Source organism: Carya illinoinensis, chromosome 2 (genome assembly GCF_018687715.1).
Source record: "Carya illinoinensis cultivar Pawnee chromosome 2, C.illinoinensisPawnee_v1, whole genome shotgun sequence".
In the NCBI taxonomy this organism is placed as follows: domain Eukaryota; kingdom Viridiplantae; phylum Streptophyta; class Magnoliopsida; order Fagales; family Juglandaceae; genus Carya; species Carya illinoinensis.
Genome location: NC_056753.1, coordinates 23,774,335 through 23,789,629, shown reverse-complemented (window position 1 = coordinate 23,789,629; position 15,295 = coordinate 23,774,335). Strand labels below are relative to the sequence as shown.

At 43.7% G+C, this 15,295-nt stretch overlaps 1 pseudogene; it reads left to right on the top strand.

Annotated features, from left to right (window-relative positions):
* LOC122301809 overlaps nt 1–10,493 on the top strand; it is a 28,444-nt pseudogene extending 17,951 nt beyond the window's left edge.
* The last annotated feature ends 4,802 nt before the right edge of the window (nt 10,494–15,295 follow it).

The following is a 15,295-nucleotide window of genomic DNA, read 5'->3' as shown; positions in this document are numbered from 1 at the left end:
TGACGCCAATGCCAAACCCATAAAAACATATTTTTCCACGCACGCCAAAAATCCCATTTGGCCCAAAAACATATCATTTACAAATATCACGCCAAAAGTCACATTTGGCCCATATCCATCTTAAACCATTATCAAATTTTATCCGTATGCACCATGACCTCCCCTAGGGGTCATCCGCACACCCTGGCTCCAGTGCCACACCGCAGAGTACCACCACGCATGTGACACCTAACGAGCGATGCCCAGTTCCGCGCCCCGCGCGTTAGTAGCCAAGCATCCTCTAGCCCTCACCAGCGAAGGGCTACGGAGTCGGTGCATAGGGTGATGCCCGGTTCTACGCCCGGCGCGTTCATAGCCAAGCATCCCCTAGCCCCCGCTCCCGTCGTCGCCCAGCGACAACCCAGGGGACATCACTCAGTTTATTCCGCTCCCGAGTGACCAGAGGAGCTTCACCGAGATAATACCTCATCCCGGCTTGGGGTCGTGATACACACGCACCCGTAAGTCCACTTACGCCAATAAACAGGCTTTTCTCAATTAAATAAAAACACACGTGCATGCACCATGTAAATGTCATATCAATGCACAAAAATAATCAACCAACATATATCAACAAAACAAGCAACTCCGTCCTCCATCCATCCGACCCCCGAACTCCTCGGACTCAGTCCGGAATCAACCAACCAGCAGATAAAATTATTGAAAGAGCAATATATATTAAAATGTGAAAATAGGGTTTGGAAAATACTTACAGCGCTATACGGTATTTTTAGAAAGCTTGCGGCGTTGCAAACGGCGGAGAAAAAGCAACATAACAGTGAAAATTCACTGTGGGCATGGGTTGTAAAATAACCACTTTTGAACGGGGACAAACCAGGGCTTGGGATTGATAGGGAATGGTCTAGGGATGATTATGAAGCTATTGGAAGTGGTGGCTGGCCGTGGGTGGCGGCGAAAACGGCGGAGGGAGGCCGGATTTCCCAAAATGGAAAGCTAGCTCGTGGGAGCTGTTTCGGTGGCTATTAGGGGCCGAAAATGGGTGGGTTAGGACGGCAATGGATCGGTGATGAAGTGGTGAAGAAGTGGTGGCCGAAGGTGGAGCTACGGCGGCGGATCGGGGCAAAAACCGTGGGGGCTTCAAGGGCGTTTTCCGGCCATACGGCTGGCTGGATGGGGCTGGGATTTGGTGGGGAGGTGCGCCGGAGGGAGAGGCTTCGACTGGTGGGGGCGGTGTGCCGCATGGCGGCCGGACGGCGGTGGGTCGAGGGGTGAGGTGGTTTACGGCGTGGGAGAGGAGAGAGAGAGAGAGAGAGAGAGAGAGAGAGAGAGAGAGAGAGAGAGAGAGTCGACGCGGGGAGGAAAGAAAAGAAGAAGAAAAAGAAAAGAAAGAAAAAGAAAAAGAAAGAAGAAAAAGAAAAGAGAAAAAGGGAAAAAGGAAAAAGGAAAAAAAAAGATGTAGGAAAGAAATGAGGTCCAATTCTCACTCCGGAAAAACAAAACAAATCCGCCGAAACGAGATTAAAAAACCGTAAAACGACTAAAATAAATAAAACACAACATCAAATAAATTAAAAACCAATTTTAAAACGCAATAAATTAAAATAAATAAACTAATATATTCATTAAAATAAAAACAACCCTTCAGCGAAAATACACGCGAAAGCGGGTCATCACATCCTCCCCCCTTAAAAACAAATTTCGTCCTCGAAATTTGCAAGATCAACCACCAACTTAAAACAAGCTACATAAAAACACATAAACCAGCTGTAACCAAGATTAAGATACATACCTTCATTATACAAACAAGTACGGGTACTGCTCCCTCATGTCCGCTACTCGCTCCCAAGAGAAGTCTTGAGCTAACGGATCTCCCCAAGCCACCTTAACCAGAGGTATCGTCTTGGACCTCAACTGTTGCTCCTTCCAATCCATGATCTGCGACGGAACAACCTCATAAGTGAGATCCGGTTGCAACTGAATACCCTCTGGGTCGACGAAGCGTGGCTCTTGCTGTCCAAAGCTCTTCTTTAGGGATGATACGTGGAAGACATCATGAATATCCCCAAAATATTCTGGCAAAGCAACTCTATAGGCGACAGACCCTACCTTCTCCAGAATCTGAAAAGGGCTGACATACCTTGGATCCAACTTCCTCTTCTTACCAAAACGCTTAACACCTCTCATGGGAGAGACTTTAAGGTAAACCCAATCACCAACTTCAAAAGATAACTCTCTCCTCCTGGTATCAGCGTAGCTTTTCTGGCGACTCTGAGCTGCCACCATTTTATCTCTGATGATCCGGACTTGGCTTTGCATCTCTTGAATTATTTCGGGTCCAATTATCTTACTCTCCCTGACTTCATCCCAACTTTCTCCCATAAAGTTGGAGAAATAAAGTTGGTGCGACCTGCACTTTCTCCCATAAAGTTGGTGCGACCTGCACTTTCTCCCATAAAGAGCTTCATAGGGAGCCATCTGAATGGTCGCATGGAAGCTATTATTATATGCAAACTCGATGAGCGGCAAATGGTTTTCCCAACTCCCTTGAAATTCCATGACACATGCTCGCAACATGTCTTCAAGGGTCTGAATCGTGCGCTCTGATTGGCCGTCTGTCTGCGGGTGATATGCAGTACTGAACTTCAACTTAGTACCCAAAGCTGCCTGCAAACTCTTCCAGAATTGCGACGTGAACCTCGGGTCTCGATCCGACACTATACTCTTTGGTATGCCGTGCAGCCGCACTATCTCCTTGACATACAAGCGGGTCAACTTACCCAAGGAATCAGTGTTATTAACAGGCAAGAAATGAGCACTCTTCGTTAACTGGTCAACAATCACCCAAACAGAATTTTTCCCACTAGGCGTCCTCGGCAAACCCACTACAAAGTCCATTGTGATGTCATCCCATTTCCACTCAGGAATAGGGAGGGGTTGGAGCATACCTGCAGGTCTTTGATGCTTGGCCTTCACTTGACGGCATGTGTGGCATTTCTCAACATATAAGGCAATGTCCTTCTTCATTCCATCCCACCAGTAATTTTTCTTCAAGTCCCGGTACATCTTTGTACTGCCGGGATGAACTGAATAAGGGGCCGCATGAGCTTCTGCCATGATCCGCTCTTTGAATTCTGAATCTTTAGGGACCACTCTGCGATCTCGGAACCGAAGTATCCCATCTTTATCCATGCTATAATGCAACGGCCCTCGAGATTTTCTGACTCTTTTTCTGATATTCAGTAGCTTCGGATCCTTCCTTTGAAGAGTCTTCAATTCTTCAAAATCGGTTACCCGAATATCAAGAACCGAAGATAAAATCTCTTCTTGCTGCGAACTCTCAATAAGGAGCCGTCTCATCCCACAAAGCAAAGAATCCAATTCTGACGGCTCGGCTTCATCTTCCAAGTGCAACTTTCGGCTCAAAGCATTAGCAACTATATTAGCCTTCCCCGGATGATACTTGATCTCACACTGATAGTCACTGATTAGCTCTAGCCACCGCCTCTGCCTCATGTTCAGATTTTTCTAGGAAAACAAATGCTTCATGCTCTTGTGATCAGTAAATACCTCGCAAGCTTCCCCATACAAGAAGTGCCGCCAGATCTTGAGAGCAAAAATAATCGCAGCCAATTCTAAATCGTGCGTCGGATAATTCTTCTCATGGTCCTTTAGCTGACGAGATGCATAGGCAACAACCCGTCCTTCCTGCATAAGGACACAACCCAAACCAAACTTAGACGCATCACTGAAGACTATGAATGGCTTATGCGATTCTGGGAGCGCTAACACTGGTGCCATCGTCAACCTGTTCTTTAATTCTTGGAAACTTCTCTCACACTTATCTAACCAAACAAATTCTGTATTCTTCCGAGTCAAAGCTGTGAGAGGTCCGGATAGGCGAGCAAAACCCTTCACAAATCTTCGGTAATATCCGGCAGGTCCCAAGAAACTCCGGATCTCGCGCACTGTAGTCGGGCGCTGCCATGACAAAATGGCTTCCACCTTACTAAGATCAACAGCCACTCCGTCTCGGGAAATCACATGCCCAAGAAATCTAACTTCTTCCAACCAGAATTCACACTTGCTGAGCTTGGCGTACAACTGGTGTTCTCTCAATTTCCCAAGTACCAGACGAAGATGATACACGTGCTCTTCAACATTTCGGGAATAAATCAGAATATCATCGATGAATACTACCACAAAGGAATCCAGATAAGGTCGAAATACTCGATTCATTAAATCCATGAAAGCAGCAGGGGCATTAGCTAAGCCAAACGGCATCACCTTAAATTCATAATGCCCATACCTCGACCTGAAGGCAATTTTAGGCACATCCTTGTCTCTGATCCTCAGCTGGTAGTATCCTGACCTCAGATCAATTTTAGAGAACACAGCTGCTCCTTGAAGCTGATCAAATAAATCATCTATCCGCGGAAGAGGATATTTATTTTTGATGGTCACCTTATTCAATTCCCGATAATCTATGCACATACGGAGGGTTCCATCTTTCTTTTTAACAAACAAAACTGGTGCACCCCACGGTGAAGTACTAGGCTGAATAAATCCCTTCTCTACCAGCTCTTGCAACTGAGTCTTCAACTCTTTTAATTCAGCCGGTGCCATGCGATAAGGAGCTTTATGCACAGGAGCCGCTCCAGGTTCCAAGTCTATAACAAATTCCATTTCCCGCACAGGGGGTAGTCCGGGCAAGTCATCCACAAACACATCGGGGAATTCTTTCACAACTGGAATGTCTGCCAAAGACTTCTTTTCAGACAGCGTGGACACCATCTGAACCAAGAATGCATCCGCTCCCCATGCAATCTCCCTTCTTGCTTGAATTGCCGATATAATTACCGGCTTTTCTTTCAATTTACTCCTCGCAAATTCCAGACAATCACCATCTGGAAGCTGGAAGCTAATTATCCAACTTCTGCAATTAATACTCGCAGAATATCGATATAGCCAATCCATCCTGAGGATGATATCAAAACCCAACAGCTTAAACACCACCAAATCAGCATCCAAGAACCTTCCCTCAAAATTTAACGGGCATCCCAAAGCAAACTTGGAACACCACACCATTTCACCATCGGGTAGAGCCACTACCATAGACTTCGGCAACGGTTCCGTGACCAAATTACACACCCGAGCAAAAGTGGAAGATACAAACGACTGTGACGCACCGGAATCAAACAAAGTGCAAGCATAAACTCATATAAACGGACTCTTCCTGAACCAAACACATTAACCCATGAAATCTAAAAAAGCAAAGGAGAAACCAAAAATTAAATCCAACTTAAAGTTAAATTAATCCATACCTGTAATTACTCCAGCATCATGGCTCACTGGCGCCTTATCATCCACCTCTCCGGGTGTGACAGCATAAACCCGGGCTTGCACTGCTTGTCTCGGGTTGGTTCTTCCACCGTGTCTACCTCCACGGCTTCCTTGAACTCTGACGGGGCACTCCCGAGCAATATGTCCCACTTGGCCGCACCGGTAACACTGGGGTCCACTACTCAGCTGACACTCGCCCTCGTGAGCTCTATTACATGCTCCACAAATTGGCACCTGTCCTCCCATACGAACACCTAAGGACGTTTGAGGTCGAGTTCCGGTCCACTGAACAAATTTCTGAGGTGAACCCGAGCTGCTTCCTTCACCAGAAAAACTCTGCCTCTTATGTCCTGGAGGGGAGCCCATACTCAGATTATTTTCTCGCTCCACAAGGGTGGCCACATCCACTAATTCCTGAAAAGTGGATATCCGATGGCTGACCACCATACGGCGTATATCAGGGCGTAGTCCCTCCTGAAAACGATCAGCTCGCATCTCCTTTGTGGCGATAAGGTGGGGAGCAAATTGCCCAAGTTCTATGAATCTCTGGGCGTACTGTTCCACTGTCGCGCCCCCTTGGACCAAATTTGAGAACTCTCTTGCCTTTTGCTTCCTTACCGCTGCGGGAAAGAAGCGGTCGTTAAATTCCTTCTTGAAGTGCTGCCAGGTCACAGCAGCAAAAGATCCCAATTCTGATTCCAGCATCACCCTCTTGGTATCCCACCAATCAGACGCGGTACCTTGCAACAGATAGCTGGCGTAGAGTACCTGTTGCGCCTCGGTGCATCCACACACCTCAAATGTTCTTTCCAGGTCTTTCATCCATTTTCCAGCTTGAAGTGGATCCTCTTCTCCAGTGAAGTGTGGAGTTCTATGCACCAGGAAGCGCTCATAGATGCATCCGGCTTGCACCATACTACTGGACCCTCCTGGGTACATCCAAGGCCCTCCCTGATGTGGCCAAGGACCTCCTGGTTGTGGCCAAAACCCTCCTTGCTGTGGACAAGGCCCTCCTTATTGTGGCCAGGGACCCCCTTGTTGTGGCCAAGGTCCTCCTTGTTGTGGCCAAGGCCCTGTCTATTGTGGCCTAACATTCTACTGCATGAACTCCGTCATTTGCCGTATTGCTTCGGCTATGGAGTCATCTCTTGAGGTATTGTCCCGTGGCCCCTGAGTAGATTTCCTTGGTCTCCCCATTTTTTCCTGTCACCACAACCTTTGACCCCCTTTCAGAAAACAAAAACAAACAAAAACAGAACCACAGATCAACACCACATCACAGAAAACAAAAGAAACCAACTTGCAAAAACATAACTAAATAAATAAAAACAAACAAACAAGCTCAAACAAATAAAACAAATTAAATAGCTGTACTTAACATAATTTTTAAAACACAACTTTAAAAACATTCTGGTACTACATAAGGGACATGTCGTTTTACCCAGAGCCAAACCGCTCTGATACCACCTGTGACGCCCCCAAATCCCCACGCACGGACACGGGAAAATCGAGACGTCCGGATGGTGACAACCCGGGTCACCACCCTATCGACGAGTGCCAAGTGTGTGCAAAAGCAACATATGTGCACGAAGAAATACGCAGCGGATAATGAAAGTCATATAACTAAGTACCAGAATTTTTCTTAACATAAAACAAGTTGTTTAAAACATACATAAATAAAATATTACAAAAACACAAATATAGTTTTAAACCAAACTATAAAGCATAACTTCGACTCAAAACTCCGGCGGAGTCGCATCCTCGGGCTCAGCCTCCTCCTCCTCCTCGAATCCTGCACCAAAATCTACGGAACCAAAAATGGTACCGTAGGTAAGTAAAACCCAAATACCACCAGATAAAAGCATATAGAACTCAAACAAAATGCATGAAGTGACGCCAATGCGCAAACCCATAAAAACATATTTTTCCACGCACGCCAAAAATCTCATTTAGCCCAAAAACATATCCTTTCCAAATATCACGCCAAAAGTCACATTTGGCCCATATCCATCTTAAACCATTATCCAATTTTATCCGTATGCACCATGATCTCCCTTAGGGGTCATCCGCACACCCTGGCTCCAGTATCACACCGCAGAGTACCACCATGCATGTGACACCTAACGAGCGATGCCAAGTTCCGCGCCCCACGCGTTCGTAGCCAAGCATCCTCTAGCCCTCACTAGCGAAGGGCCACGGAGTCGGTGCGTAGGGCGATGCCCGGTTCCGCGCCTGGCGCGTTCTTAGCCAAGCATCCCCTAGCCCCCGCTCCCGTCATCGCCCAGCAACAATCCAGGGGATATCACTCAGTTTATTCTGCTCCCGAGTGACCAGAGGAGCTCCACCGAGATAATACCCCATCCCGGCTTGGGGTCGTGATACACACGCACCCGTAAGTCCACTTACGCCAATAAAACAGGCTTTTCTCAATTAAATAAAAACACACGTTCATGCACCATGTAAATGCCATATCAATGCACAAAAATAATCAACCAACATATATCAATAAAACAAGCAACTCAGTCCTCCATCCATCCAACCCCCGAACTCCTCGGACTTAGTCAGGAATCAACCAACCAGCAGATAAAATTATTGAAAGAGCAATATATATTTAAATCTGAAAATAGGGTTTGGAAAATACTTACAGCGCTATACGGTATTTTTAGAAAGCTTGCGGCGTTGCAAACGGTGGAGAAAAAACAATGTAACAGTGAAAATTCACTGTGGCTGTGGGTTGTAAAATACCCACTTTTGAACGGGGACAAACCAGGGCTTGAGATTGATAGGGAATGGTCTAGGGATGATTATGAAGCTATTGGATGTGGTGGCTGGCCGTGGGTGGCGGCGAAAACGGCGGAGGGAGGCCGGATTTCCTAAAATGGAAAGCTAGCTCGTGGGAGCTATTTCGGTGGCTATTAGGGGTCGGAAATGGGTGGGTTAGGACGGCAAGGGACCGATGATGAAGTGGTGTCCGGAGGTGGAGCGACGGCGGCGGATCGGGGCAAAAACCGTGGGGGCTTCAAGGGCGTTTTCCGGCCAAACGGCTGGCCGGATGGGGCTGGGATTTGGTGGGGAGGTGCGCCGGAGGGAGAGGCTTCGACAGGTGGGGGCGGTGTGCTGCACGGCGGCCGGACGGCGGTGGGTCGACGGGTGAGGTGTTTACGGCGTGGGAGAGGAGAGAGAGAGAGAGAGAGAGAGAGAGAGAGAGAGAGAGAGAGAGAGAGAGAGAGAGAGACGGAGTCGACGCGGGGAGGAAAGAAAAGAAGAAGAAAAAGAAAAGAAAAAGAAAAAGAAAAAGAAAAGAGAAAAGGGAAAAAGGAAAAAGGAAAAAAAAGAGATGTAGGAAAGAAATGAGGTCCAATCCTCACTCCGGAAAAACAAAACAAATCTGCCGAAACGAGATTAAAAAACCGTAAAACGACTAAAATAAATAAAACACAACATCAAATAAATTAAAAACCAATTTTAAAATGCAATAAATTAAAATAAATAAACTAATATATTAATTAAAATAAAAACAACCCTTCAGCGAAAATACACGCGAAAGCGGGTCATCATAACTTTAACATTGGTGATCTTTTAAGGTTTGAACAACCATTGTGATTGTTGTAAATAAGAGAGTGTATTTTTTTTTGTCTGTGTGGCAACACTAGGTTTAAACTAAGATGCATCTAGGCATGTTCCTTGCCTGATTATTTTTATATAAACAAAGAGAAGGAAAAAGATTAATTTTTTTATAAAAATAGGGAAAAATATAACACACACACACATATATATTTCATTACTTTTAATTTTTTGTTAATATTTTATTTTTATTTCAGTTTATTTGGTATGTGTTAGTATTGGTTGTTTTAGCTTCTGAAGTAGAAGTCTGGAACTTGTAGGTGTTTATGTGGGAGTTGGTTTATGTTTTTATGGGATAAGTCCCAGTGCAGGGCATGGGTAGCTATTAAGTGACTTAGACAACTATGCCTCAGACCTCCTATACATCCCGATACATCCCTTACTCACTCCTCGTGATACACAGATCCACAACACTACCTTATGCGAGCCCTAGCTACTTCTCATTCCTTCCTTAACTCATTCGATTTACTTGTGATAAAGATTTAGTTTCAATTATCTTGATCCACGGTTCTATATCACAATAAGATTATTTCATTCAAATCCATCTCTTTCTCAAGTTCTAGGGTTCAGCGCACATATATATGGGATTTTGGTTTTTGCTGTGTGAAGTTGGGGTTTGGTTTTTGTTGGTTTGAGTATGCATTTATGCATATGTTCAGCTGGGTTTATATTATTCATGTATAAATGATTGACTTTGGTGGGTTATGGGATTATTCATTTCTGTTTTAAATAAGTACCCACCAAGTGTTTGTGTTTATATCTCAACCAAGCCATGATATTTATTTGCTCATAATTTTTTGTGGTTCTCTTATACATACATTTAGACTACTCTAATGGTTTATCATGTCATGAAATTCCTAGTCCTTAGACTACTCTAATTCTAATAAGTGTTATTTTCATTCTAACCTTGTTGGTTTGGTTATCTAGATGAGGTTCAAAGAGAGAGAAAATAGGAAGAAATTTACTATTACAGTCTCTCCCGAACACTCCTCAAGTGAGTAAGAGCCTTAACCTGAAAAGGTGCAACTTGGGGAGACCTCAATTGCTACACCAGAAACTTCAAATTCTGGAGCCACTTTTGAATGCTTCACTGTTGTTGAAGCTGAAACGGCGTATTGAACCACTTTCTCTCGACGACCTGTCCTAGGAGAAAGAAAGGTGAGCATAAATGATTTCCCACTGATGACTTTCAGCTTATGTCATATCTTCATAGAATGACATTGGGAAAAACTCACTCATCCCTCACCACCCCATGTGTTGAGGTGGTGCGTGAGTTTTATTTGAATATTGCTCATTTTAATCTTAATGATCATAGCCTCATCTCCATTGTTTGGGGAATGCAAATATAGGTTTCTCCTATTGTACTTAGAGATCTTTATGATCTTCTTGAGGTGGAAGCACCACTATATCCATACAAGGGTATGGGAGCCCCCACAAAGACTGCCATGCGCAATCTTTTTGTTGGCCCTAATTGCCCTAAATGGACTGCTAAGGTCAATCAGCTTCCCCTTAACAATATGCTCCCTTAGTTATGCCTACTTGCCAAAATTGTACCGTCCAATTTTTTTCCCATTAGCCGATGTACTGAAATTACACTAGAAAGAGTCTATTTTATGCATGCATTGTCTACTGGGGTTTCAATAGATTTTCCATGCCATGTAATAGATATTATTCAGCGATCACATGTGGAAGAAGAGTTAAATTTGCCTTTTGGCACTTGATCACCAAATTGGCTATAAAAGCCAAACCTCTTAGGGACAATGAGCCCACAATGACGATGGCTGGTTCTATTTCATCCCTTATTGTGGTTGTCAAGTCTGAGGCAGTTTTGACTAAGTAGTGACCCCAAACCACTAACTCTACTTCTTCTCCTCCAAAGCCTTCCATCCCTATTTCTCAATTACTTGAGTAGATCACTCTTCTCTATAAGGAGATTGATAATTTTACTGCAAATTAAGAGGCAAGTCAGTCCAAATTTGAGCATCAGATTACTATTTTATGTCAAATTGTATACAGGCAAATGATTGACTGGTTCAACTCTCATTGGACATGCATCATGTCGTGGAAAATGTCATTGATTATAATGCAGAGGAGTAGATCTCCATGGCTGATTGATAACAAAAAGGGAGAGTAGAGTTTGGGGGGGGGGGGGGGGTAGCAACACAGTAGTAGTAGAAAATTTAATCTTGTTTCCTTTTATTTTAGCTAGTTTGAAATGTAATTTAGACAGTCACAGCCCCCAGGAGATTTTCCCGAGACCACACCTCGGCACGACCCATGGAGGGTCAGGACAGTCACATGGCTAGTTTGCTTGCATGCCTTGGCTCAAACCATGACACGCAGCGGGCGAGCATGGAGGCTACTGACCGCGTGCAGACCATGCGTGCAGGCTTGCGCGTGCCCTTGAGCGTGCATCTGCGCGCATGCATGCGTGCCCCCACACCACCTAGCAAGGCCAGTGGCGTGCCCCCACAGGCACACCATCCAGCGCACAGCTCCAGCCCGTGCCTTGCAGAGCAGGTTAGTGGCATGCCTCGCGGCGTGCCATCCAGCGCATGGCTCCAGCCCATGCCTTGCGGAGCAGGTCAGTGGCATGCCCACCAGGCATGCCATCCAGCACATGGCTCTAGCCCATGCCTTGCAGACTCAGCACCTAGGCCACCAGCCTGGGCTATGCCGTGCACCATCATGGTTTACCTTCAGCAAGCCATGCCCATCATGTCGTGCACCACCATGGCTCACCTTCAGCAAGCCATGCCCACCATGCCGTGCACCACAATGGCTCACCATCAGCTAGCCATGCCGCACCACCCTGGCTCACCATCAGCCAGCCATGCCGCGCACCACCATGGCTCACCACCCAGCAAGCCATGACCACACCACCTGACCATGGGCCAACCTGACCACCGTGCACCACCTAGCCCACCATGGGCCATGCATGCCACGGCTAGCCTTGGTCCATGGCCATTATCTTGTTATTTATTTTATTTATTTAATTTTCTTTATTTATTTATTTTCTGGGGACCTATTGGGGGTTTCCAATTTGTTTTTCTTATAAATAGGACCTCCTTCATTTGCTTTAGCATCTTTTGGCAAAACTCCTAGAAGGAAGACTCTTGTTTGAGAGATCACAAACTGGTGCCTTTGCACTTAGGCTTTTTGGGTGCAATTCGTGAATCCCAAAGAGAGAATCACACTTTGCAATTCGTGAATAAGTGTGATTCAATCTATCTTGTTCTTGCAACTTGGTGCAATTCATGAATCCAAGTTGTGTTTATCAATATATGAGGTTGATTCATTACTTGTGCAATCCGTGAATCAAGTATTGATTCATCTTTTTATGTGTTTGTTCATTCAAGTTCATTAGTATTTTGCTATTTTTCTTGAGCGTTCTTCATTGTTCTTGAGCGTTCTTCATTTTGCACTTGAGTGTTCTTCATTGTTCATGCATGTTCTTCATTTTGTTCATGCATGTTCATCATTGTTCTTGAGGTATTCTTATTGAAGTTGGCTCATTCAATCCGTCCAAGCCCCAAAATCGCCCCACACAAGTGTTAGTCCACTTTCCATAGTGGTTTGCTCCATCTTTCATGCCTTAGCCGCCCACCTTAATTGCCAATCAAGGTTCCTATAATTTAGGAACCCTAGTTGACCCATTCCATACTCCATAGCCAGCCATACACATCATCCATCATATCCCAAGATTTTAGGAGTGTCATATCCAAGATTTGAGGGAAATCATCTTCCAAGATTTTAGGAAACTTCCTAAAATCTCTCCTCCATCAAATTTTGGCCAGCCCTAGCCATTCTCTCCACATCACTCATCTTCAATCCTAGCCACCCATCTTACATTTTTCAAACCCTAAACACATCATCCAAACCCTAAGCCTACCTTCCAAGTGGCGCCTACACCATAGCACTCACTAGTGCCGTGCGCCCATCACCCTTGAACCACACCATCACTCTTCATCTTCCATCACTCCATACACTCATCTTAGCCTAAACACTTAACCCCACCATCTCCAAGTGGTCATATTGACCACCTTTGCACGTGAGCCAAGCAAGAGAGGAACCAAGGTTCGGTCATCACAAGGACACCATCGGCGTGGAGGACTTGGTGTTTTGGGTCTAGACCGAGGACCCTGTATTTTGTTTATCATTTCATTTTATACTACCATATTGGAGAATTGAGTGATTGAGTTTCAGCCGCTAGAGTTTCAGGAGAAAAGCTAATATTTGAATATCACCAAAGGTTCTGGCTTCTACCGAGATAGAGGCAAATAGATAGTTTGTCAGGTCAAATAAGATAGTCAAGTAACAAAGATTTTGTAATTAAGAACTTGCTTGTAGTGATTTTCAAATAATAAAATTGACTTTTTTGGCTTTGACTGCTTTATAGGGTTTTACCTTTAAAGAGTTATTTAAAGAATTTCTCTTCATCACTAATTTTTGTGTTATGCAAATTTGATTATTTACTTTATATGTTTGATTGATTAAAATAATTGCAAGATTGAGATCTAACCAATTTGTTCATGTGAATTGGTAGATATTTCTGTGCATATACAAGGGTACTTGGGTATTTTCACTCTGCAATCTGAATCTCAATCTTTTATGCTATGAAACCTAGCAAAATTCCAATAAAATGTAAGAACGGTTAACCCCAACTCAACTATAACAATTGCTTTCAAGGAGAAAAGGTGAGAGTACTTGTATTGTGTTGAACTCAGCCTAATACTTTATTGTGTTGATTCTTGTCTCTTTCTGTTGAAGTGAGTACTCCGAGGTGGGTTGGGATTCACACTTCCATCTAATTGCCTCAGACGATCTTTGATGAGGTGGCTATGCTTACCACATCGAAAACACCGTCTAGTTTCCCTTATGCTTTTCTCAAAGTGTACTATATTGCATGACTTGCAAGGGTTATTTCGTTGATTGTCCTGAACCTGTCTCTAGCACGGGTTGTTTGCTACCTTTCTTCTCTTCCATGGTTCTTGATTCTCGCTCAAGGGAAACCCCAATGTCTTTGACCTCATCCTCTGCTCCTAAAGTTCAACACTTTTCTTGAGGCTTCACTCGAGTATTGTGGCCTTATCCACTAACTCTGAGAATTTCTAGATCTAGAGGGCCACCACTCACTCATATATCCGTTATTCAGTCCCTCCTCAAATTTCTTAGAGGTGTCAAATTGTGTTAACGAGTCATGTTAGTGTTGTGTCAAAGCATGTCTATTATACCATATGTGTAAACCTAAACCCGACCCGTTAAGTTTATCGTAGTAAAATATTCAACCTTAACGTGACCCATTAACATAATGAGTTATATCGTGTCAACCCGTTTCAATCTATTTAAGTAAATGGATTGAATAGACCTGAAATTAATTTGTTTAACCTCATTAAATTTAGTATAATTTTATATAAATGTTAAAATCACAATATCTATAAAAATTCTAAAACTAACTACAAATCCAAAATTATAATCCAAATAATAAAAATATCAAAATTACAATTCTAAAAATGTTACTTTTAGGTATAAGGGTATAATTGTAAGTTTAACTTTCTTAATAAGTCATAACGGGTTATAACATGTCAAAATAGGTTGACCCGTTATCAATCCTTTAAACAATCGTGTCTTAATAGGTCAATCTATTTTGACCCGAACCATTTAAGACTAAATACAAACCTGCTATTATCGTGTTATGTTCATGTTAGGTTGATGGGTCATGTCACATATTACCACTCCTAATATTTCTGGGTCTTCTCCTCATCAGGGATTAGGTATGAGGCAAAGTGTGAGAGTTCAATAAATCTGGCCACATATTGGTGTACTATCATAGTTCCCTGTACTAAGTTAGCAAACTCACTAGCCCTAGCATCTCTGATCGATCTTGGAAAGAAATGATCAAAGAAAATCTGCCATTAGCTTCCTTGATGGTTCTCTTTGATATCCACCATCTTTTGGCCTCACCTATTAGCTTGAAGGTAGAGTACAATACCTTTTGCTAATCAGTGCAATTTAGGACAAAAAGTATTTCTTCAATGTCTTGAATCCAATCCTTTGCTAGGGTCTGATCGCTCACCCATCAAAAGTGGGAGGGTGCATCCGATTGAGCTGCTCTATGGGGCATCCGCCCTCATCATTTGTCATGTTCAAGTCCCCAATTTTTTGAACAAGCTATTGAGCTGCCATTCTGAAAGACTTATACTTGGTTACACATTCAAAGGGAATGTTTGACGTTATAATTTAATGTAAATGTATCTAATACTAAGATATATTTTTATATAGAACAAATTAGCAATTTATTGTCTTACTCGTTCATTCACATATACTAAAC